Source organism: Symphalangus syndactylus, chromosome 2, assembly GCF_028878055.3.
Source record: "Symphalangus syndactylus isolate Jambi chromosome 2, NHGRI_mSymSyn1-v2.1_pri, whole genome shotgun sequence".
Classification (NCBI taxonomy): domain Eukaryota; kingdom Metazoa; phylum Chordata; class Mammalia; order Primates; family Hylobatidae; genus Symphalangus; species Symphalangus syndactylus.
Genome location: NC_072424.2, coordinates 51,502,706 through 51,526,546, shown reverse-complemented (window position 1 = coordinate 51,526,546; position 23,841 = coordinate 51,502,706). Strand labels below are relative to the sequence as shown.

Sequence of the window (23,841 nt, the reverse complement as noted above, 5' to 3'; positions counted from 1 at the left end):
GGAGGGGTGAATCTAGCAGGAAAAGGTCATATCACCTCATGCCATTGAGGAGGTCCAGCTTTCATTGCCAAATTCAGAAAATCAGTTTTTCTTTCTTTCTTTTTTTTTTTTTTAAAGGAAGGAAGCATTCTCCCCTCAGCATTTCAAAAGTATTTCCCTACTATTTCTGCAATCTCCTAAATATTCATGTTCCTGCTAAAGACATTAAAGGCCACAACTAAATGCAAATGTTATCAAAACACCTTAGCTGACATTTACCCCAGCTTAGTTAAATGGTACCAATCTCCACCCAGTAGCTGAAGCCAATGTCTTAGAGTTATTCTTGATTCCCTCATCTTTTCATGCAATGTATCATTAAGATGTGTCAAACCCACCTTAAAACATCTCAAACTTATCCTCTTCTCTCCATCATCCTGACCTCTTACCCGGGCTGCTACAGTGCCTTTCTCCTGGGTCCATTTCCTTCCACACTTGCCCCCTCTTAATTCATTCTCCACACTTCAGTTAGGGTGAACTTTTTACAACTTAATGAAATCACATCCCTCTGGTGCTCAAAATCCTCTAGTGTTTTCCCATTTGGAATAAATCCCAAACTCCTTACCCTAGCTTCTAAAGCCTTCTATGATCTGGACCTGCCTATTCTTCAAAAGGCTTCTATTACTTGCCCCTTCAACCACCATACTCTACTGTGGACTATGGGCTGTTCTTCAAATGTGTCAAGCTCATTCCTGTGGTAAGGCACTCTGCACAAGCTGTTTTCCCTCCCTAGATTTTCTTTCTCCCTGTCTTCACATGGCTGGTCCCTTGTTGTTCAGATTTTACTTTTACTGTTAGCTCTTCAGAGAAGACTCCTTCAGCCTCCCCACTAATGTGGCTGAGTCACTCACATCATTGTCTGTTCCTCCTGCTAGAAGGGGCTTTGTGAGAGTGGGGGCTACATCTGTCTTGTTCACTGTAGTATACTTGAGGCTGAGAAATGTGCTGCCACATTGGAAGATTTCTCTGAGTACCAGTGAAAGGAGAAACACACACTTATTATTAGCCATTATGATTCAGATCAATTCACATTATATCCAAGGGGGAATAGGACAGGGAAGTTTTTTACTGGGCATGAGGAGGATGGAGATGATAATCAAATTGCATTTGCTTCACAATTAACATAGCTAGCCCTAAAGAATGACAATAAAGATATTGATATTCAGGATTCTAAAGTTACTGTTTCCACCCCAGCAGTGACTACTACATAGTCTAAACTGCAGGTGCTAATTAATTCACTGTCTACATGTACCACTCAGGATTGGCTAGGATAGCATGGTGGCAACATGTAACGCCCAAACCTCTCAGTGACTTAAACAGTTGAAGTTTATTTCTTGCTAATGATGTATATTCATTACCTCTACATATTGTGGGCCCTCAGTGACCCAGTCAGATGGAGGAGCTACCATCCTGAACTTGTGTTTGGCTGTGCCAAAAGGAAAGGGAAAGAGAGTGTGCAGTGAATTACACCCGTCTCACCTCTGCTCACATTTTATTTGCCAGAGCAAGTCATGTTACAAGGAAAATTTGGCTGGGTGGAGAAATGCAGAATAGCACTAATGACTACCACTGGACATCTGTCTGGCTAACAAACAAAGTTTTCTTTTCTTCCTTCACGATATGTACATTTACTGCCTCCCAGAGGCAGAACACGCTAAAGTGCCATTCAGTCACAGCACCATGCAGGACCAGTGTGGTTCCTTATGACCCAGAGATCTATGAACTATAAGACAAGTTACCTGTCCCCTATACATCTGATATGCCATGGCAAAAGCAAGAGCACGATAACTTCATAAATACTTCCATTCAGAAAGGGAAGGAAAGGGAGATACACAGGAATCACTGATCCATAGAAACCAAAAGAACATGCTGGGCAGAAGGGATGGTCCCCAGGTGATGGGAAATATTGCTTGATTAGGCTCCAAGTCTCCAACTCAAGAGAGATGAGCAGCTTTCCTACATTTGGCCTACAGAAGACTGGGGGCTCCAGGACCATTTTAAGTCTCACACAGTCACTTTGTCCATCCAGGCTTGTTTCTTTTTCGCCAGTATGTCTTTTTGAAATATTGAATAAGTTTCTGTGTTGGTTATTCTCTACCCCATTAAATATATTCCCTTCTCTGCCTTATTCTGTGTCCCAGGAGCTGACCTCTATGGACTGCATTATCCAGAATTCCTTATACTCTGGATTTTTGTTGGTTGGGCAAGTGGAAGACAGAGGTAGGAAATTGAAGGGCAGGATTTGAGAGGGAGAGAGATTGCAGTATTTATCCCTATCCTGACATTCCCTTCCTCAACTTTGTCACAATCCTGGCAGTGGCTGCCTTACCCAGCTGGTCTTAGCTCCTTTCTAAAGGCTTTTCTTCCCTGGCTCCAGACCTCACCAGGATCCTTCCACACAGTGCTGTCCCTTTGTCTTTGAGGCCTAGGTGTGGCAAAGGTTTCCTGTGGTTGCTAATTCCTGAGTACCTCATCATTCCTAATTGGTACCTTGCCTCTGATATGTTTCTGTAGACTACCTCTTTATTACATTTCCTTCAGTTACATAATTTGTGTATGCCATCTACTTCCTGCCAAACTGACAAAGCTTCATTTCTATTTGATTCAAACAACTAGATGTGTCAATGGCCACCCAAAGTTCTTCTCTTGACATATTTCTTAGATGTACCATATTTATAGTCTTCCTTGCTCCTATGCTTCTCTCTTCCTCTTGACTTAATTTTGAAATCTTTGATGTCTGTGATACCTGGTCCAACTGAACTGAACCCATTTACTGGTTTTTGTGGAACATCTTATTTCATTCAGTGAAGTGATGGACGTTTCCTTTTTTATTTTTTGAGACAGGGTCTTGCTCTGTCACCCAGGCTGGAATGCAGCGGCAGTATCTCCACTCATGACACCTCTGCCTGCCGGGTTCAAGAGATTGTCCTGCTTCAGCCTCCTGAGTAGCTGGGATTACAGGCGTGTGCCACCAGGCCTGGCTACTTTTTGCGTTTTTAGTAGAGATGGGGTTTCACCATGTTGGCCAGGCTGGTCTCGAACTCCTAGCCTCAAGTGAGCCACCCACCCCGGCCTCCCAAAGTGCTGGGATTACAGGTGTGAGCCGAGCCACCGCACCTGGCAGCCATTTCCTTTTATTAGTTGGTTAGGGCTGCTATCACATTTTAGACTGAGTGGTGTAAACCACAGAAATGTATATTCTCACAGTTCTGGAAGCTGAAAGTCTAAGATCAAGGTGTTGGCAGTTTGCTTTCTAATGTGGCCTCTCTCCTGGGCTTGCAGATGCTTGCCTTCTTGCTGTATCCTTACATGGTCTTTTCTCTGTGTATGTATTTCTAGTGTATCAGGGTTCTCCAGAGAAACAGAACCCAAAGGGAATCTATCTGTCTGTCTGTCTATGTATCTATGTATCTATGTATCTATGTATCTATCTATCTATCTATCTATCATCTATCTATCTATCTGTCTGTCTGTCTATCTATCTATGTATCTATGTATCTATCTATCTATCTATCTATCTATCATCTATCTATCTATCTATCTATCTATCATCTATCTATCTATCTATCTATCTATCTATCTATCTATCATCTATCTATCTATCATACAGAACTGGCTCACATGATTATGGAGACTGAGAAGTCCACCATCTGCCATCTACAAGCTGAAGACTCAGGAAAGTGGGTGATACAATTCAATCTGAGTTCAAAGGCCTGAGAACCTGGGGAGCCAATGATGCACATCCCAGTCCTAGGGCAGAAGATAAGATGAGATGTCTCAGCTTAAGCAGAGAGTCAGGAAAAATGGGTTGAATTCCCCCTTCCTTTGCCTTTTGTTCTATTCAGGACCACAACACATAGAATGACATCCAGCCGCACTGGGAGGGCAATCAACTTTGCTGAGTCCACTGATTCCAGTGCTAATCTCATTGAGAAACACTCTCCCAGACACACTCAGAAACAATGTTTAATATGGGCCACCCAGTGGGCCACTAAAATCGGTACATAGAACAACTCTCACACCCAGTGTTTCTCTCTCCTTATAAGAACTAGACTGGATTAGGGCCCCACCCAAACAGCTTCTTTTAACTTAATCACCCTTTTAAAGGCCATATTTCCAAATAGGGTTACATTCTGAGATGCTAGAGGTTGGAACTTCAACATATGAATCTTGAAGGGTGTACAATACATCCCATAACATCCTTGATATGATCCTTGACCCAAAGCAGAATTCCAGGTGACCTTTGCTTCAAAGCCTCTAGTTTCATCTTTTAACTGTTGAAGAGACAAAATCACCTTCTGCAATCTTGCAGGTTCCCAAATTCCTGGACACTTCCTTTTTTTTTGAGACAGTCTTTCTCTGTCGCCCAGGTTGTGGTGCAGTGACGCGACCTTGGCTCACTCCAACCTCCTCCTCCCGGGTTCAGGCAATTCTAGTGCCTCAACCTCCCACTTCTGGGACTACAGGTGTGCATCACCATGCCTGGCTAATTTTTGTATTTTAGTAGAGATGGGGGGGATGGTTTCACTATGTTGCCCAGGGTGGCCTCGAACTCCTGAGCTCAAGTGATCCGCCTGTCTTGGCCTCCCAAAGTGCTAGGATTACAGGCGTGAGCCACTGCGCCCAGCCCCTATTTTCTTTTATTGATGTTTGCAACCTCCCTGATTGTTTCTGAAGTCATCTCTTTTTGTGGTGCCCTGTCAAATACAGTCATGCATCGCTTAATGACAGGGATATGTTCTGAGAAATGCATTGTTTGATGATTTTGTTGTTGTGTGAACATTACAGGATGTACTCACACAAACCTAGATGGTAGAGCCTACTACACACCTAGGCTATATGGTATAGGCTATTGCTCCTAGGCTGTAAACCTGGACAGCATGTTACTGTACTGAATGCTGTAGGCAATTATAATGCACTGGTGGGTATTTGTATATTTAAACATATCTAGAAAAGGCACAGTAAAAATACATTATAATCTTATAAGATCACTGTTATATATGTGTTCTATTGTTGACTGAAACATCATTATGCAGTGCATGACTGTACAGCCAATTATAATCAATACATATCACTAACACTGTTTTCCTATCTTATTCTCTAGAACTACATTTTCTATCTTCCATGTTATCCCAGGCAACAGTTTTACCAACTGTTTTGCTACTGCATTACAACGATCACTATCATTCTCGTCTCCAGTGGCAGTTTGCTTGCTGTCTACTGCCCAGCTGTTAGCCTCTACCATATATTTTAGGCTTATTTGCTATGGTAGCACTCATGTCTAGGTACTTATTTCTGTATCATTCAAGATAGATGCTTTGCTGCCATAAAAATACACATTCCTTTCTTGCTTTGTTACTTGTCTGTCAGGTCTAAAATGGGTCTCTGGTAGTCACCCAGGGACCCAGACTGATGGAGAACCACATTCCTGAACATGCCCACGTGCCATGCCAGAGGGATAAGAGAGCCACTGCATCTTAAAACCTCTCCTCAGATATAGCACACGTCATTTTTTAAAAATAATTCTTTGACCAAAGTGAGTTACTTGGGTGCTTTTCATTTAAAAGGGGCAGGAAACTACAGCCTTACCATATGCTTGAGAAGAAAACCCCAAATTTTGGGTGAACAGCACTAATGATTACTGCACAGCATCGATGCTCAATACTTGGCATTTACTTCTGGAAATTTAGAAAAAGTAAACATTTGGCCGGGCGCGGTGGCTCACGCCTGTAATCCCAGCACTTTGGGAGGCCGAGGTGGGCAGATCACAAGGTCAGGAGATCGAGACCATGGTGAAACCCTATCTCTACTAAAAATACAAAAAATTAGCCAGGCGTGGTGGCGGGTGCCTGTAGTCCCAGCTACTCGGGAGGCTGAGGCGGGAGAATGGCGTTAACCCAGGAGGCGGAGCTTGCAGTGAGCCGAGATTGCGCCACTGCACTCCAGCCTGGGCGACAGAGCGAGACTCTGTCTCAAAAAAAAAAAAAAAAAAAAAAAGAAAAAGTAAACATTTAAGATCATCTGTGGCATAAATCATAGGTCCATGACAGTATTTTTGTTTTATAGATTCTGGGCCACTATTTCTCCCCTCACACACAGAAAAACAATATCCAGTTCCCTAAGGCCACAGAATTACATATTCAGCTCTATGGGTGTCAGCTGCCTATTGTGTGTCATTTAGTAATTTCCATGCCTTTTCTTTTTTACAACTAAAGAAGTCCAAAAAGAGGTGTAAAAAGTCAGGTGAAACTCCTTATGCTTTATTGTTCTTGTGATACGTATGATATGTGTCTTACTCCTTTCCAAATGCACTTTAAAGTGAAGTCATATTTCAATTTGTCATTTCCATAAAGCAAGAAAGATAGCATTTATTGTCATGCGCGGCCAAGCAGACTGGCAGATGCCACTAACAAATGGTAAAAAATTCTTCTATGGCTCATTATTTCTATAAAGACCCTATTTTTTGGTTATTATTTCTGAAAAAGAACATAAACCCAACTATAAATGACAAAAAAATACAGTGGCCATCAAACCCAGTAACAGTGTGTCTTTAGGGAGCTAGTGAATAAGTGAAGTTAATCACAGTACCTCATATTCTGAAAAGACCTCATCACCCAGGGTACCAATTAAAGTAGTTTCCAGTCTAAAATAGATGTGTCTGTAACAGGAATCACTAACAATGGGTTAAAAATAGAACCAGGTACAAAACCTACAGTGGAAGAGTATGCATAAAATTAGATTGTTTTGATTAGGTACATCCTTTTCTCAGAAGCTTTTCCAGGAATAAATTACTTTGCTAAAAGTCTTTTCCCAATTATTCCATCCCTGTCTCTGACTCCAAGTGATTTTTCTAAAATACAAATCTGATCTTGTCATTTCTCTACTTAAAATTAGTCCATACAGAACTAGGTTGCTATCAGGAAAGAGTCCTGACTCCTTAACTCCTCAAGGTTTAACTCCTTAACCTCTGTAGACCAACCTATTAATGTCTGCTCTGGATTGAATGTTTGTGTCACCCCACAAATTTATATCCTAACTCCCAAGATGATGCTAGTAGGAGGTTAGGCTTTTGGGAGGTGATAAGGTCATGAGGGCAAGGCCTCACTGATGGGATTAGTGCTCTTATAAAAGAGGGCTCAGAGAGCTTGTTTGCTTCTCTACCATTTGAGGACACAGTGAGAAGGAGCCATCTATGAACCAGAAAGAGGGCCTTCACCAGACGCTAACTCTGTCAGCTTGTTGGTCTTGGGCTTCCCAGCCTCCAGAACTGTGAGAAATATATTTCTGTTCCTTTGTTTTGGTAGTTTGTAACAAAGCAGTCTCAACTGACTAAGACAATGTTCCTCTTCATACACTGGTGTCCCAGCTATTGAGCTAATTGCTATGTTTCAGCACTGTTAAATTAAGTTTAGCCTTAAGCTGCCTCCTTACATATTTTAAGTTGGGTCTAAAGCTTTCTCTGAACATCGTGAACTATAACCTACAAGGAGTTGTATACAGACTGTAGTCTATGCCTGTGCCAATCACCAAGTTCCTCAAAGGTGGCCGCTTTTCAAATTGTGTTCAGATAAGGCAAACGTCGAGCTGTAACCAATCCAGCTGTCTCTGTATCTCACTTTCCTTTTCTGTATGTCATTTTCCTTTTTCCTTCTTCCTTTATGGAAGAAGAGTTCATAACTCTTCTTCCACCATGTGGCTGTGCTGGAGTCTCTGAGCCAACTCTGCCTCGACAGGCTGCCTGACTTGTGAATCGTTCTTTGCTCAATTAAACTCTTTTACATTTAATTTGGCTATAGTTTTTCTTTTAACAGCTGCATCCTTAACATTTGCTAGTCTCTTGAAGCTCTACTTAAATGTTTCCTCTGCTCAAAAGTCCCCTTTGTTTTTAATTCCTCTAGGCCCTATCATCACCTCTAAGCATTTATTATTCATTATTTAGGTGGGTAATTTACATGTTTCTTCAGTTTTCTAGATTTGGGGCAACTTGGGTACAGCAATTTTGTCTTATAAAATAAATGCACGTGTGTTCATAGCCCATCCCATTTTTACAAAAGCTTTAAGGAGAACAGTTTTACTTATGTCTCTTGTTTTTTTATATCCTAAGAGAAATAGTCATTGTTTTTTCTCATGTAACTTAGGCTATGGTGTTAAGTCAGATTACAGTAAAACAAATTTCTCACAGGGAGAATTTGTTTTTTTTTTATATATATATAGTTTATAAAGGTTTGCAAAGGTATTCTACTAAGGTGGCATGTTGTTGAGGTCAAGCCCTTGGAGAAAGAAATGTTTGTGTCTCAGCATGTAGGTCGGCAGTATCTTATTTTCCAAATGAATATTGGTGTTAACCATCCCATGAAAATACACTTTCTAAAAACACAACTTGTACAGTTATATTATATTCTGTCAAAATGTGTCTTAAGTATTATATGGAATGCCCACGAGGTCCCTTGGTTGGGGCCACTGTATGATTCTCTCTCGTATGCACAACGTGGGGGAGATGAAGTTGGGGAGGTGTACCATGAAACTATATGTATTTTAAGTTGGGCCTAAGGGTTTCTTTTTACATCATGAACTATAACCTAAATGGAGTTGTATACAGACTGTAGTTGACAATATTCCTGTGTGGTCTGTATATCTAGATATCTGTATATCTGGATATACTCACTGTATTTACTTTAAGTTAATTCACAGTTCTTAGTGGAGCATGACTTTGATTGTCAGTGCCATTCCAAATCCCTTTCCTGATTCGCTCCGCCTACTGCCTACATCCTCCCCTGATTTACAGGTTCCTGACTGCTTTTCTGATGTCTTTTTATAGTTCTCAATCAATTTAATGAAAGAAATTTATCTGACAAAAATTTTGAAAATCAGCCATGCCTGACCTTCCCTTGCCTTGTTCTTCTGCATTGGCAACATGGTCATTCTCTGAGTGCTTTTTTTTGCTTTCACATATTTGCCCTGAGCTCTGGCTTTTTTTTTTCTTTCACATATTTGCCCTGAGCTCTGGCTTTTTTTTTTTCCTTTCACATATTTGCCCTGAGCTCTGATCAGGGGAAGCTCTGACTGCCCTCGCCTTCCTGACTGCTGACTCACAGGTTTACTCCATTCATAGAACTCTTTGGATTTAAGTGGCCCCCTGCCTTACTGGTACTTCTGGTTTCAGTATGTTTTTGGTCCTACCACCACCAGACACTCCTAATCCCTTCCATATCTTTTTAGAGATCCTTGTCCTGATATACTGATTTATTGTGCAATCCTGGGTAATTTATTTAACCTTTCTGTTTCTTAGTTTTCCTGTTTTACAAAGATGAGCCTTGATAAGCCCCAAACTGCCTTCACACACCTTGTGAGGATCAAGTAAGATAAAGTTTGTGAAAACACTTTGTTGAGTGAAAAGTGCTAAACTAATGTAAGATATTATTTTTATTGCAACACTGTTGTCATTGAAACATCATTCCTACATGCCATTGTCTTTATACAGGGCTATATGGTTTTAAAAATATTGATTTCTAGTTGGATAGACTAGGATATATGTAAGAAGGAAAATAATGGTAACTATTGTTATTGACCATATACCATTTGCCAAGTACTGTGCTAGGTGTTTTTGGCCTTATCTATTTTAATCTTTACATCTATTCTACAAGGTAGGTTTTACAGAGACTCAGAGACATAAAGTACCTTGTCCAAAAATATATAGTTTGTAAGTCACAGAACAAAGGAGTGTGTTCACTTCTGTTTTATTGCAGAGCTGTGATGTTCAACATATGCCTTCCTTGAGATGCTGATATATTCCAAATAATTTTTGCATTTTTTTCTGGTAATATCATGAATATGTTTCCATCCTATGTACTCCCTGCTCATGACAATCATGGTGTATTGGGCAGCCTTTTAGGATGCTAACCAACAATCCCCACCTCCTGGTAATAAGATTCCGTAGTCTACTCCCCTTGAGTGTGAGTTGGACTTAGTAACTTGCTTTTAATGAATAGAATACAACAAAGGTGATGGGATAGCACTTCTGAAATTAGTTTACAAGAGACTCTGACTTCTGTCTCGCTGGCATTCGCTTGCTTCCTCAGTTTAAGGAAACTAACTGCAGTATTCTAAACTACCCTATGGAAAAGCTCATACAGCAGAGAACTGGTGGCAGTCTCTGACGACAGCTGCCAAGGACTTTAATCCTGCTAACAACTGGTGAATGATCTTGGAATCAGATCTTATCCCAGCTGAATCTTGAGATGACTGGAGATACAGCTGACACCTCAATTTTATCCTGTAAGAGACCATGAGCTAGATAGAGGACCCAGCTAAGCCATGCCTGGATTCCTGAACTACAGAATTGTGAGATAGTAAATGTTGTTTTATCCAGCTACTACATTTCAGGGTCATTTGATACACAGCAATAGATATCCAATACACATGGTATGTACCAAGAAGCATTATTTATGAGACTCTGCTGTGCAAATTACTGATGAATGAAGAAATTATCTCTGACATGTCCAATTTTCTCACCTAATAAGCAATACCTAATAATAGCTGAAATTGGTACTCATGTCACTCTGAGTCTATGGCATTACTTACTATGCCATGCTGCTGTGCAAGGGCCTTTAGTGGAGGGTGTGGGTGGCAAGGCTGCTGTTTTAATGCTCAATGTACAAGTGAAAACAAGTATGAATGTTATATCTGAAGATAAGACTGGTAGCAAATACTTTATAGGCCGTGTGTCTTAGGGGGCTTCTCAAATAATAACAGTTAAGTTAGCTGTTGCTCTGCTTGGATATATAGGTACTATGACCAAAAACAGAGATTAATTTTTTTTTCTGAAAGGAGTCAGATAGTACATATTTTAGGCATGGCAAGCTACATATGGCCTGTGTTGCATATTATTCTTTCTGTTTTTAAAATAAGCCTTTAAAGTTTTAAAAGCTTTCTCAGCTCAGAGGTCTTATAAAAACAATCTATAGGTCATATTTGGCACAGGCTGTAGTTTGCCACCCCTGACTAAAGTTAAGGTAACCCTCAAAGACCATGGATTAATTTAAGTATAGTTCTTTATAGGATTCCAAGAGGGAATTAAGCCCCATTGTCCTAAGGCATCTATTGCATGTAATAAATTAACTTATCTCCTGTGGATCTTGAACGGTGTTTGCTATATAAATACTTGAAAAGATTGAGTAAATAATCAGTCAGAATATTTTTGTGCTTTGTGGTTCAGATGACAAGCTCTGGTTAGGAAAAGCTAGTGGCACACATACTCATACGATTATTTATCAACAATCATTAAATAAGCAATAACTATATGCTAAGTGTTACATTATGTGCTGTGAAATTATCTCAAAAACATCACCATCACACAGAGTGAACTGCAAGAAATTATGAAAATAACTTAATTTCTGAAGTCATACTGTAGCAGAAACAATGTGATGAGCGTAATAACTATTTCTCTTTCACTTATGTCATATCCTTGCTACAGGATAAGAGCATTTTTTTCTCCACGAGGCTGTGATCTGTGCAGACCTATTGATAGTTGTCTGAGAAATAATAAGACCCCCTGGCAATATATGTCTTTAGTAGACCCAGATTAGACCTAATCTTTACCCTGTCACTAACTATGTGACTTCCAGCAATTACTTAACCTCTCCAAGACACCATCTTACCACCAAATGGAGAAAATAATAATACTTATTTCAGTGGATTGTTGTATGAATTTAAATGAGACAAAAAATGTAAAGCACTTGGGCGTAATGCTTCACAAGTAGGAAAAGCTCTGCAGAAGTACAGGAATACCTTGTTTTCTTGTGCTTTCCTTTCTTGGGCTTCACAGATACTATGTTTTTCACAAATTGAAGATTTGTGGTAACTTTTCATTGTTCAAGTCTATTGGTGCTATTTTTCCAACAGCATGTGCCTGCTGCCTGTCTCTCTGTCACATATTAGTAACTACTGCACTATTTTAATAATATTGAAAAATTTGAAATTATTTATATGAAATAATTTTGAATAAATTAACAATAATCTTCAAATAATTTTGATTAAATAATTACATGAATAAAAATACTTCATAATAATGAAAAATATTTTTTCATTATTATTGTAGTGATCTGTGATCAGTGATCTTTGATATTACTATTGTAATAGTTTTGGGGCACCATGAACTGCCATAATTGATTAACATAATTGATCAATGTTGTGTGTGTTCTGACTGCTCCACTAAATGGCCATTTCCCCATCTCTCTCCCTCTCCTCAGGCCTCCCTGAGACACAACAATATTGATATTGGCCAATTAATAACTGCACAAAATGGCTTCTAAGTGTTTAAGGGAAAGGAAGAGTTGCACGTCTCTTACTTTAAATAAAAAGCTAGAAATGATTAAACTCAGCAAGGAAGGCATGTCAAAAGCTAAGATAGGCCAAAAGCTAGGTCCCTTGCACCAGTTAGTCAGGTTGTGAACATAAAGAAAAAGTTTTTGAGGGAAATTAAACTTGTTACTCCAGTGAACACATGAATGCCAAGAAAGAAAAACAGTCTTATTGCTGATTTGGAGAAAGTTTGATGGTCTGGATAGAAGACTGAACCAGCCACAACAGTCTGTTAAGCCAAAGCTTAATCCAGATCAAGGTCCCAACTCTTCAGTTCTATGAAGGCTGAGAGAGATGAGGAAGCTGCAGAAGAAAAGTTTGAAGCTAATAGAGGTTTGTTCATGAGGTCTAAGAAAAGAAACCATCTTTATAACATAAAAGGGTAGAGCCGAACAACAAGTGCTGATGTGGAAACTATAGCAAGTTATTCAGAAGATCTAGCTAAGATAATTTATGAATGCGGCTACACTAAACCACAGATTTCCAAAGAAGATAAAAAAGCCCTCTATTGGAAGAAGATGCCATCTAGGACTCTTATAGGTAGAGAAAATAAGTCAATGCCTGGTTTCAAACCTCTGCAGGATAGGCTGACTCTCTTGTTAGGGGCTAATGCAATTTGATGACTTTAAGTTGATGCCAGTGCTCATTTGCCATTCCAAAAATCTGAAGGCCCTTAAGAATTATGCTAAATCTATTCTGCCTGTGCTTTATAAGTGGAACAACAAAGCCTAGGTGAAGGAAATCTGTTCACAGCACAGTTTACTGAGTATCTTCATCTCACTGTTGAGACATATTGCTCAGAAAAAAAGATTCCTTTCAAAACATTACTGCTCATTGGAGAATGGCATGAACCCCTGGGGGGCGGAGCCTGCAGTGAGCCGAGATCGTGCCACTGCACTCCAGCCTGGGTGACAGTGAGACTCTGTCTCAAAAAAAAAAAAAAAAAAAAAAGAAAAGAAATAAAGAAAAAAAAAGAAAAAAAAACATTACTGCTCATTGACAATGCACCTGGTCACCTAAGACCTCTGATGGAGATGCATAAGGAGATTAATGTTATTTTCATGCTGCTAGCACAATGTCCTTTCTGCAGCCCATGGGTCAAGTAGTAATTTTGGCTTTCAAGTCTTATTTTTTAAGAAATACATTTCATAAGACTATAGTTGCCATAGATAGTGATTTCTCGATGGATCCGGGCAAATTGAAAACCTCCTAGAAAGGATTTGCCATTCTAGATGTCAGAAAGACCATTCGTAATTGATGGGAGGAGGTCAAAATATCAACATTAACAGGAGTTTGGAAGTTGATTTTAACCTCCATGGATGCGTTTGAGGGTTCAAGACTTCAGTGTAGGAAGGAACTGTAGATGTGGTGGAAATAGCAAGAGAACTGATATTATAAGTTCAGCTTGAAGATTGGACTGAATTCCTTCAATCTCATGTTAAAACTTGAATGGATAAGAAGTTGCTTCTTATGGCTGAGCAAAGAAAGTGGTTTCTTGAGATAGAATCTACTCTTGGTGAAGATACTGTGAACAGTGTTGAAATGACAACAAGGAATTTGGAATATTACATAAACTTAGTTGATAAAGGAGTGGCAGGTTTTAAAAGGATTGACTCCAGTTTTGAAAGAAGTTCTCTTGTGGGTAAAATGTTATCAAATAGCATCATACACTACAGAGAAATCTTTTGTGAAAGGGACATTCAATCAATGTGACAAACTTCACTGTTGTCTTATTTTTAAAAAGTGCTGTAGCCACCCCACCTTTTAGCAACCACCACCCTGATCAGCAGTGGTTGTCAAAGCATGACCCTCTACCAGCAAAAGATTAGGACCCATTCAAAGCTCAGATGATCATTAGAATTTTTTAGCAATAAAGTGTTCTAAAATTAAGGTATGTACATTTTTTAGACATAATGCTATTGCACACTTAATAGATTGCAGTATAGTATAAACATAACTTTTAAATGCACTGGGAAACCAAAAAAAATAGTATGGCTCCTTTTATTGTGATGTCTACTTTATTGCAGTGGTCTAGAACTGAACCCACAATAACTTCAAGTTATGCCTTGTAACTATTATTGTTTTCAGGCTCACTTCCATGATGTCAGGGGCATCAGATACATGCTCTTATTTTTTCTAAAGTCAGATCCAATACTACAGCCAATAATTCTGTATGAGATGTGCTAATAGAAAGGAAAAATCTATAGTTTTCTCTAATTGCATTGGTCTTCTCAGAGAACTGGGCACAGCTATGGGGGGTAAAAAATACCCAACAGACAATCTCACATCTTGAAAATATTTTGTTTTAGAAGGATAGTTTGATTTTTTTCCTCAATGTAACAAGTTGGCTGCAAAGAATGGGGAAGGAAGGTGGGGGAGGCATCAAATTTCTGATTTTAATTTTTTTTTGTTGTTTATTTTTAGAGCTTCTCTCTTACAGAAAAAAAGTGTTTGCTTTTTTGGATTCTGAAGTAAAAATAACAGAACCAAGCCTTAGTGAATTCTTATACTGTGCCAGGCTCTGAACGCTTCATGCTCAAACAGCCCTCTGAAATAGGAAAGCTTTTATCCTTCATAGTTTTGTAAATATGAAATTTGATGCACAGATTGCCTATGGAACCTACCCAAGGTCATCTCGCCTGTGTATCAGTAGCCCAACTATGAATCCAGGTAGGTTTACTTCAGAGCCCAGCTCTTAATTCCAATACTGTACCACTGTTATATAATAGAAAGATTTTCTGAGTTACAGATGCAATTTTAAATGTTCTTGTAGTCACACTTAGAAAAGGAAAAAAGAAACAGGTGCAATTAATCTTAATAATATATTTTGTAGAACCAACTATGTCTAACATATGACCATTTCAATATGTAATCAATATAAACATTTCAATGAGATATTTCGTATTTTTTCATACTTCATTTTTAAATCCAATGTGTACTAAATGCTTCTGCAGATCTCAATTTGGACTTGCCACATTTAAATGCTTCATAGCCACACAGGGCTGGGGGCTGCCCCACAGAAAGCACAGCTTCACCACCTGTGCAGCTAAAGTCACTTGACATTCTATTTATATCTTCCATGTTTACATAATCTTTATTCTTTTTGTTTTGGTATCTTCAAGAATGTAGAAACCAGAGCACTAAAACTGAAAGTAATTTTGGGGGCCGGGGGGGAAGGAAGAAAACCCGTAGTAATATTGTTATTGTCTAGGGGTTTCTAATAATGCCTGCGGAAACTGATGTTCTTAAGTGCCTTTTCTCAGATTTCTGAAATCTTTTGAGTTCCACTGCATGCCCATTTAAGAACATGAGGCTCATTTACCATATTTCCCCCTTGGCCAAGCAGAAATCTAAAAATAAACTCTTAGTTCTTAGGTTTGACCTAACTCTTTATATAAATATCCGTTTGCAGTTGTTATTTTAGAAAAAAATTCAATCCCCTAAGTCTTTTGGTTGTAAAAACTTTAGGAAACTGATTTCTCTCCTGAACACTTCCTTCCTCCGAACCACATAGAGTTTGGGATGTGGGGGAAGGAAGCAACAGTCACATTTTATTTTGTTTTTTGTTTTTCCCACAAGAGAACAAAAGAGACAACCCCCACTCCACAAAATTTTTCTGCCATTTCCCTTTTCACCACCCAATTTTAAATGATAATTAGTGTGTGAAAAATTGGTCCCTTGATATAAAGTTGAACTGTAACTTTGTAGAGCTTTGGTCTAAAAAAGAACATCTTATCCAGTTTGGAAGTGCCCTATGGAAAACTGCGCTGTCACATTTTCCCCTATCTGTATCTCTGCCAATGTTTCCCCAACACCCGATGCACAGCAGACAGCAATAGAGAGTGCTTGTTGAAGTAAATTTATTTTAATTAATTGGGGGAAATTCAATACAAATTTTGGATTCACTATTTTAAAAGAAAAGTGGTTTGTTATTTCCAAGTATATTGATGGAAACAGGAGAAATACTTGGATGAGAAAGGAATGATTTGTGAGGAAGAAATGACCTAAAGATGAGTTGCAAACTACTGGAACTTGCAAGGCTCATCAGCTTCTAGGGGGTTCCTCCTTGAACCCATCTTTAAATGGAATTTTAATATAAACAAAATGTAAAAATTAAAAATAAAACAAAATATTTAAAAATACGTGTACAATTTTGGTCAAGAGAGATGTTAAGGTAGGTAGGAAACTTAGCAAGAAAATGGTTATATTTAACTGGATTAGAATGAAGGAATATATATACATGTGTGTGTACATATATACATATATAGTCATGCATTACCTAACAATGGGGATACATTTTGAGAAATAAATCATGAGGTGATTCCACCACTTTGCGAACATCATGGAGTGCTTACACAAACTTAGATGGTATAGCCTACTACATGCCTATATGGCATAGCCTATTGCTCCTAGGCTATAAACCTTTACAGCTTGTGTCTTTACTGAATACTGTACGCAATTGTAACACAGTGGTAAGTTTTTAATATGTAAACATATCTGAATATAGAAAAGGTAGTGGAAAAATACAGTATTATAATCTTATAGGACCAATAATCTTACAGAAACACCATCCTATAAGAGGCCCATCATTAGCTGAAATGTCATTATGCAGTGCATGACTGTGTGTGTGTGTGTACTTGTGTGTATTTAAAGACATATCTTATACAAAACAATGGATTGGGAAAAATATATGCAATCAGAATGCCATCGGAAGACATGTAAGTGATATCCCTAATGTACAAATGACTACTAAAAGAAGTCGTAAATAAAGAAAAGAAAATGGGCCACAAACATTTTATTTTCACTAGTGAATCAAGGAAATGAAAAATATAAGAAAATTAGATGGAATATTTCACACACCAGATAAGCAAAAATTTAAAGAAGAAAAGGTAACACACTGTCCAACATTAGTGAAGTAGGCCCTCTACCTAGCTGCTGGAGTGTGCATTGCTCAAACCTTTTTAGAAATTAAACTGGAAATGGCTATTACAATTTAAAACATCATACACTTTTATTTAGTAATCCCAATTGAGGAATTACCAGTACATAAACACATGTCTATTAAAGGGTTTATTACTTGTAAAGTAAAAGCTCTGTAATAAACAGGTGATTTTTCAGGTGGCAAAAACCTGAAAACAAGTTGGATGTTCATTACAAGGGGAATAGTTGAATAAATTATGATATGGTCATAATATGGAACATTATAGATCTATTAAAAATAATGATGGATGGGCACGGTGGCTCATGCCTGTAATCTCAGCACTTTGGGAGGCCAAGGCAGGCGGATCACGAGGTCAGCAGTTCGAGATCAGACTGGTCAACATGGTGATATCCCATCTCTACTAAAAATACAAAAATTAGCTGGGTGTGATGGCGCGTGCCTGTAATCCCAGCTATTCAGGAGGCTGGGGCAGGAGAATTGCTTGAACCCAGGAGGTGGAGGTTGCAGTGAGCCGAGATTGTACCACTGCACTCCAGCCTGGGCAACAGAGCAAGACTCCATCTAAAAAAAATAAATAAATAAAAATGAATAAATAAATAAATAAAATAGATAAAAATAATGAGATTTTGATGCATTATATAGGATGGTTAGTTTTGAGTGGCAGGACTCTGAGATTCTCCTGGCTTTCCCCAAATCACAATCTGGAGAAGAAAAGAGGGGCTTCCTCTTCCTGTCTCAAAAGCTATGCCTGCCAAGCCTCACCCTTCCCATCCGTACACAGAAATTTTTCTCTCAGTATCCAGTGGCCATGATTGGGACATTAAGTCTCTGTTTCAGGCCCATTGTGGTGACTCACACTTGTAATCCCAGCAGGTGGAATGTGGAAAACTGAGGCAGGAGGATCACTTGAGCCCAGGAGTTGGAGGCTGCAGTGAGTTATGATTACACCACTCACTCCAGCCTGGGCAACAGAGCCAGACCCTGTCTCTAAAACAAAACAACCAACAAGCCCGAGCTTCAGCAGCATTAGTGGTGGGAAATCAGGCCTTCCTATGGCATCTTCCCAGTGGGAGGTAACTTTCGCTGTGTGGTTTGAGGGACAAATCAACAGGGCACCCAGGAAGGTCTGTCCCATCCTGGTTTGAGAGGGCCTACTGTGCCCTCATCCAAAAGGAGGATCTAAGTACACACTTGGCTTGGGTTCTCCCCACTCCAATTGTCTTCTGGTTTCAGTCAGGCTGAGTGCCTGGCATTGATTAAGCACCCCAAATCTATTGCTTTTTCCTTTCATCTCATGCTTTTTAAAACTATTACAAAACTATTTTTTTTTAAAAAAAACTGTTAATGTTAATTGAATATAAAATCCTAATGAGTTTAATTTGGTTATATAGTTATTTTAAGGAGGTAGAAATACAAAATGACACCATAATTTTAAAAACTGGTGGAAGGGTCCATAAGTCATCTGGCCTTATTTGGTTAGAATGCTCAGACAGAGAATTTGTACCTGAAAACATAAGTGTAATTGAAAAAAAAGAGCCAAAAAACGATTTTAAGTAAATATAGTAGACTTAATAGAGATTTCCATGGACTGATAGCTACCAACAACATTACCACTAGCTATTTTTGCTCAAAACATTTTATCAAAATATCTTTCATACCTGTGTGTAAGTTGTGTAAAATCATAATTACTATTAAGGTCATATCTTCTTATATATATCTTAGAATTTAAAGTGATATTAATACGCTGGATAATTTCCTTTAGGTAATAAATTTAACTTCAAAGAACATTTGGTGGCTTCAAATAAGAGTCTTCCTTTTAGGACATTGATTTGTCACTGTTCCAAAGTATGTGATGTTGACTTTGAAGGCAATTCCAAAAGAGGAGTTTCCAAAAATATTTGGACAATGATAACATCAATCAAATTAACCCACAGACTCTCAAGATGACTACTTAGACTGAAACAACATTCATTTAAATGCAAAACTCTGGCATGTTTGTTAAAAATTAGTAACAATATATAATCAGACTCGAGAGAGAGCGAAAGAAAATAATTAAAAGTGGCTGGGCATTGTAGCTCATACCTGTAATCCTAGCATTTTGGGAGGCTGAGGTGGGAGGACCACTTGAGCCTAGGAGTTCAAGGTTGCGGGGAGCTATGATGGCACTCTGCACTCCTGCCAGGGTGAGAGAATGACACCCTGTCTCTAAAACAAACAAACAAACAACAAACAAAAGAAAAAAAGAAGGCAGTTGAAACGATTCAGGAATGGGGAAGCTTCCACCTTCTTGTGGTGAGGCATCAAAAATTTTAATGGTTTCTGCTGTTAAAATCTCCATTTTCCTGGGCTTGTTCTAAAATACTAGGGACTATATTTCTATTTTTATTTATTTCTATGCTTACATTTTCAGGCCAGCAGTTAAATTCCTTTATTCGTTCATTTTTACGTCATTTCAAATAGAGTGTTTTAGGTAAAACGCCTCTCTAATTTTATTCCATAAAGTTGCTCTCTTCTTGAGAGTCCATAATTATAATTTCAGGGCAGATAATGTTTTTCAATAAAGATTAAAATGAGTATTTTTTTCAGGTTTCCACCCTGGGCTGCTGTGTGTCCTACAACTCCAGGGGTAGGCTTGCCTTGCTCTTTTCAGATGACCCTGCACACACCACTTACACTCCCAGTACACACAAATGGTACTCCCTGGGCCTGGGGATGCAGTAGCTTTGTCATACCTAATATTATTTGTTGTGCTATATGTTTAAATCTTTAAAGCCTGAGATCCAAAGGGGAGCTTGCATAGCCATAATTATAATTTTTATATGGTTCTAAATACTTTGTCCATGATAATTCAAAAGTGATGTTCATGCCTAATGAGATTATTGTAAATAAATTATATTTTATTTTTACAGAAGAGTATGTTATTTATAAAATATTAAGATAGAAAAAGATGCCACTTATTTTCAAAAAGATATACAAAGGAGGTCAAATGTGGAGCACAGATGTCAATCACGGAGTCAGGCAACTTCTTCATTGATTGCTTCATGAAATCACATGGTGTTTAGAGGATTTCTGTCCAAGTAAAGCCATTTAATAACTCCTATCCCAGAAATAGTGTTCACAAATCTCCATTCTGATTTTCAATAGTACCCAGCTTCTCTTGCAGTTCAGTTGGCCTAGATGAATGCTCCACCAATGACCACAAGCAGAGGAACGAAGCGAGCTTCAGGCCAAGGCTGCTAACGGTCTCAGTAGGTTCCCTCCATGTCTCTTCCCTGCTGTAGTAGCCCAGGAGACTCTATGCTCCAGACTTTGTCACTCCAAGATGGAGAAAGGCTTCCTGATAGCATCAGACTGTGATGTGAGCTGATCTAGAATAAAACCTTTGTTGGATTACTCTACTGAGATTTGAGGGTCAATTTGAGACCATTAAGGCCCAGCCCATCCTAAGATAACAAAAGATATGGTATTTGTAGATAGGGTATTTGATCAAATTATTACAAAACAATATGATCTGGGAAAACATGATCCATGTCACCCTTTAATTCTCTACCTTTAGAGATTGTTGTGTAGTGTGTTTCACTTCAGGGGTTTATTAAATAATCTGTGGAATGAGTACGTAACTACAAAATATACTGTACATTCCGCCACTTTCAAAGAATCATGGTATAATAAAATAGCCAGCATTTTAAATTATATGGAAGAGAATTCACTTTACCATATATCTTAGATTCTAAGTCACACCTGATTCCACATCTTAACCCTCTAACATTCAGATACATCTTACACACAATAGCATCTTAGATTTGATGAAAGATTTTATTTTTTAGCACTTGGAAGCATATTTAGATCCTCTATAACCTTCAGTTTATTATTATGTAACTACATTATCATTAACCTGTAATAATACTTGTTAATAGAGTGTCAGACCGTGATCTTTTTAAGTTGCAACAGCCACCGTAAAGCTGTTTCTTATACCTGTTCTGAATGTTCCATCCTGACTAACTCTCCATTTTTTGGAGTTCTGATCCTATCACGTGTTTCTTCCATTTTCACCCTTGCTTTTCACATGAGACTTTGTCCTCTGCATTGCTTTTCCAGCTACAACTTTTGTATCTTAACCACATTCTTCTTAAAATGTGGTCTCATAGAAGATTCAGTTTCCTCCTCTTCTTGCTCACCTTGGGCCTTGGACCCAGGGGCCATGCTCCTTTGCGCTCAGTGAGGCCTCTTATTGCCGAGTCTTCTGCTGCGTTTCTTCAAGCCCCGTGGTTCTTCAACATAAAAACCTCAGTGCAGTTGGGGAGAAGCTCGTAATAGCAATAGATTGCAAAAAACATCATTGCCTTCTTTGCCAAAGTTAGGTTTAATAATCAAACTTCATAACACGCTGGAAATTCCAGGAATACTTGAATTATCAAGCAATTCTCACAATTATTGGCCTCTTCAGAGGACTCAGAATCCCCAGGTAAATACAGTCTGAAAAATCTTGTTCATAAGTTTATCATTTAACAAATAGGCACCTTTAAACTTACCACACATAGTTTTATAGACTCAGCCTTGAAGCCACTAGCTGATACTCTGAGATCCTGTAGGAAATTATTACTTCATAAAGGTACTTTTTCCCCTAGAGAACGAGGATTAATATTTCAATAATTTTTTTGAAAATACCATAGCAGTAATTTTTTTCCTTAGCGAAAATAAAATGAAGTGGGACCCAAAAAAAATCCTAAATGTTTATTAACAAAAGAATAATTACGTGTTATTTTCAATCTTTGTGATCGAATGAAACTATTAAAATAAAAACTAGAAAGCCACTGTTGATACATGAAAGATTACCATGAAATAATGTAAAAGAAAGTAGAGCGAGAGTTTTCTCTACTTTAAGGTTAAAATCACAGCCATAGTTCCAGAGTAAGGACTTTAGCTGTGGGGGCTGCTTTGAATTCAACTTAATCAAAACATTCTCTGTTTTTTTAGATGGACTAACTGGGGAATGAGTGCTGTTGGGGATTCTATTTCTGTGACAACTTAAATAGTGCTTCCAGAGAGGCAATAGTTGAACATATTGGAGTTTGTGACTGGTCCTATCACCGAGACTCAAAAGAAATATGGGCTAGGGAGGATGGAGAGGGTGCAAGGGCTGTACATGTTGCTATTGGGAAGTTCACCAAATAAGCCAGAGAGAGCACCATGATTCATAAGCTTGGGGCAGAGACACTGGTGGAGGTTTGGGTGAGAGGTGAAGACAGGAGACAAGGGCAGAGGCCATTTTGATGCAATATTTAGTGAATATCACTTGGATTTTCTTCAAACTCAACCTCTTTCCATAGCCTTTTTCCCTATTCCCAAGCACTTGTGCCAAGTCTGAAGAGAAGCTAAAAATGGAAAAGAAGTCACATAAATGAGCTGAACAATGTGTGTGTGTGTCTGTGTGTCTGTGTGTCTGTGTGTGTAGTGTGTGTGCTACAAAGAAGGTAAGAACTTTCTGTCTTGTATTCTAAAAAGAAGTTTTGACAATGTTAAGAGTAGAACCATTTTTCTATTAAGAGCAGTAAAGGCTGGTACAGAAGTGAGGCCAGACTCATTTCTATTACAGAGACTCAAGCTGTGGCCAGAACAGATGCAATTAGACACAAGAGAGGAATGGCATGGCCATTTGGAAACACATGGTTCCTGAATTAAATGGGAGAATACCTGTTTTGCCACTGCATTTTTAATGTGTATATTTACTACATATGGTCTAGGGAAACATGAGTTATATAACTACATAAAGATACACATAGCAAAAGATGCTGACTAGGACTATTCTCAAAGTCCTGGAACATGTGACAGTACTCTGAAGTTGTAGACTGTATGCATTAGTTGTTAAAAACTTGGGCTTTAGAACAAGACTACCTGTGTTTGAGTCCTGGTTGCACCACTTCCTGATGTAACCTTCAGCACATTCCATAAACTTCTTTGTGCTTCAGTTTCTTCATCTTTAAAATGTGGTTGTGTGAGAATTAAATAAGCTAGTGATAAGAATGGTTTCTGGCACGCAAAGTTTAGCTGTGAGGCGGTAATAATGACTGTGATGATGACAGTGACTAGGGCTCAAAGCTGATGAAATAAAGGCCAATTCATTACCTGTATTTCAAGGAAAATATCCAACAATTGGATCTAGGCATCTCTATAACTCATTTAGAAGTCTGGCCTTGTAAGTGACTACGTAAAAACTCTTTGCCTTCTCTCACAGACATATTACATACACACACACACACACACACACACACACACACACACATATACTTGAGACACAGTCTTGCTCTGTTGCCCAGGCTGAAGCTCAGTGGCATGATCTTGGCTCACTGCAACCTCTGCCTCCTAAAGTTCAAGGAATCCTCCTGCCTCAGCCTTCCAAATAGTTGTGATTACAGGTGTCTGCCACCATGCCTGGTTAATTTTTGTGTTTTTAGTAGAGACAGGGTTTCACCATGCTGGCCAGGCTGGTCTTGAACTCCTGA

At 38.7% G+C, this 23,841-nt stretch overlaps 1 long non-coding RNA gene across 2 annotated transcripts in view; it reads right to left on the bottom strand.

Moving 5' to 3' along the window:
- LOC129469802 (uncharacterized) overlaps window positions 1–23,368 on the bottom strand; it is a 51,483-nt gene extending 28,115 nt beyond the window's left edge. The window contains exons 1-2 of one of the 2 annotated variants that reach the window (XR_010118616.1): window positions 23,234–23,361; window positions 19,421–19,543 (exon numbers count right to left, since the gene is read on the bottom strand). This is a non-coding gene — a long non-coding RNA (uncharacterized lncRNA). Of the gene's footprint in view, window positions 1–19,420; window positions 19,544–23,233 lie in introns of both variants that reach the window. The other variant, XR_008653100.2, reaches the window with a different exon arrangement.
- Window positions 23,369–23,841: the final 473 nt, after the last annotated feature.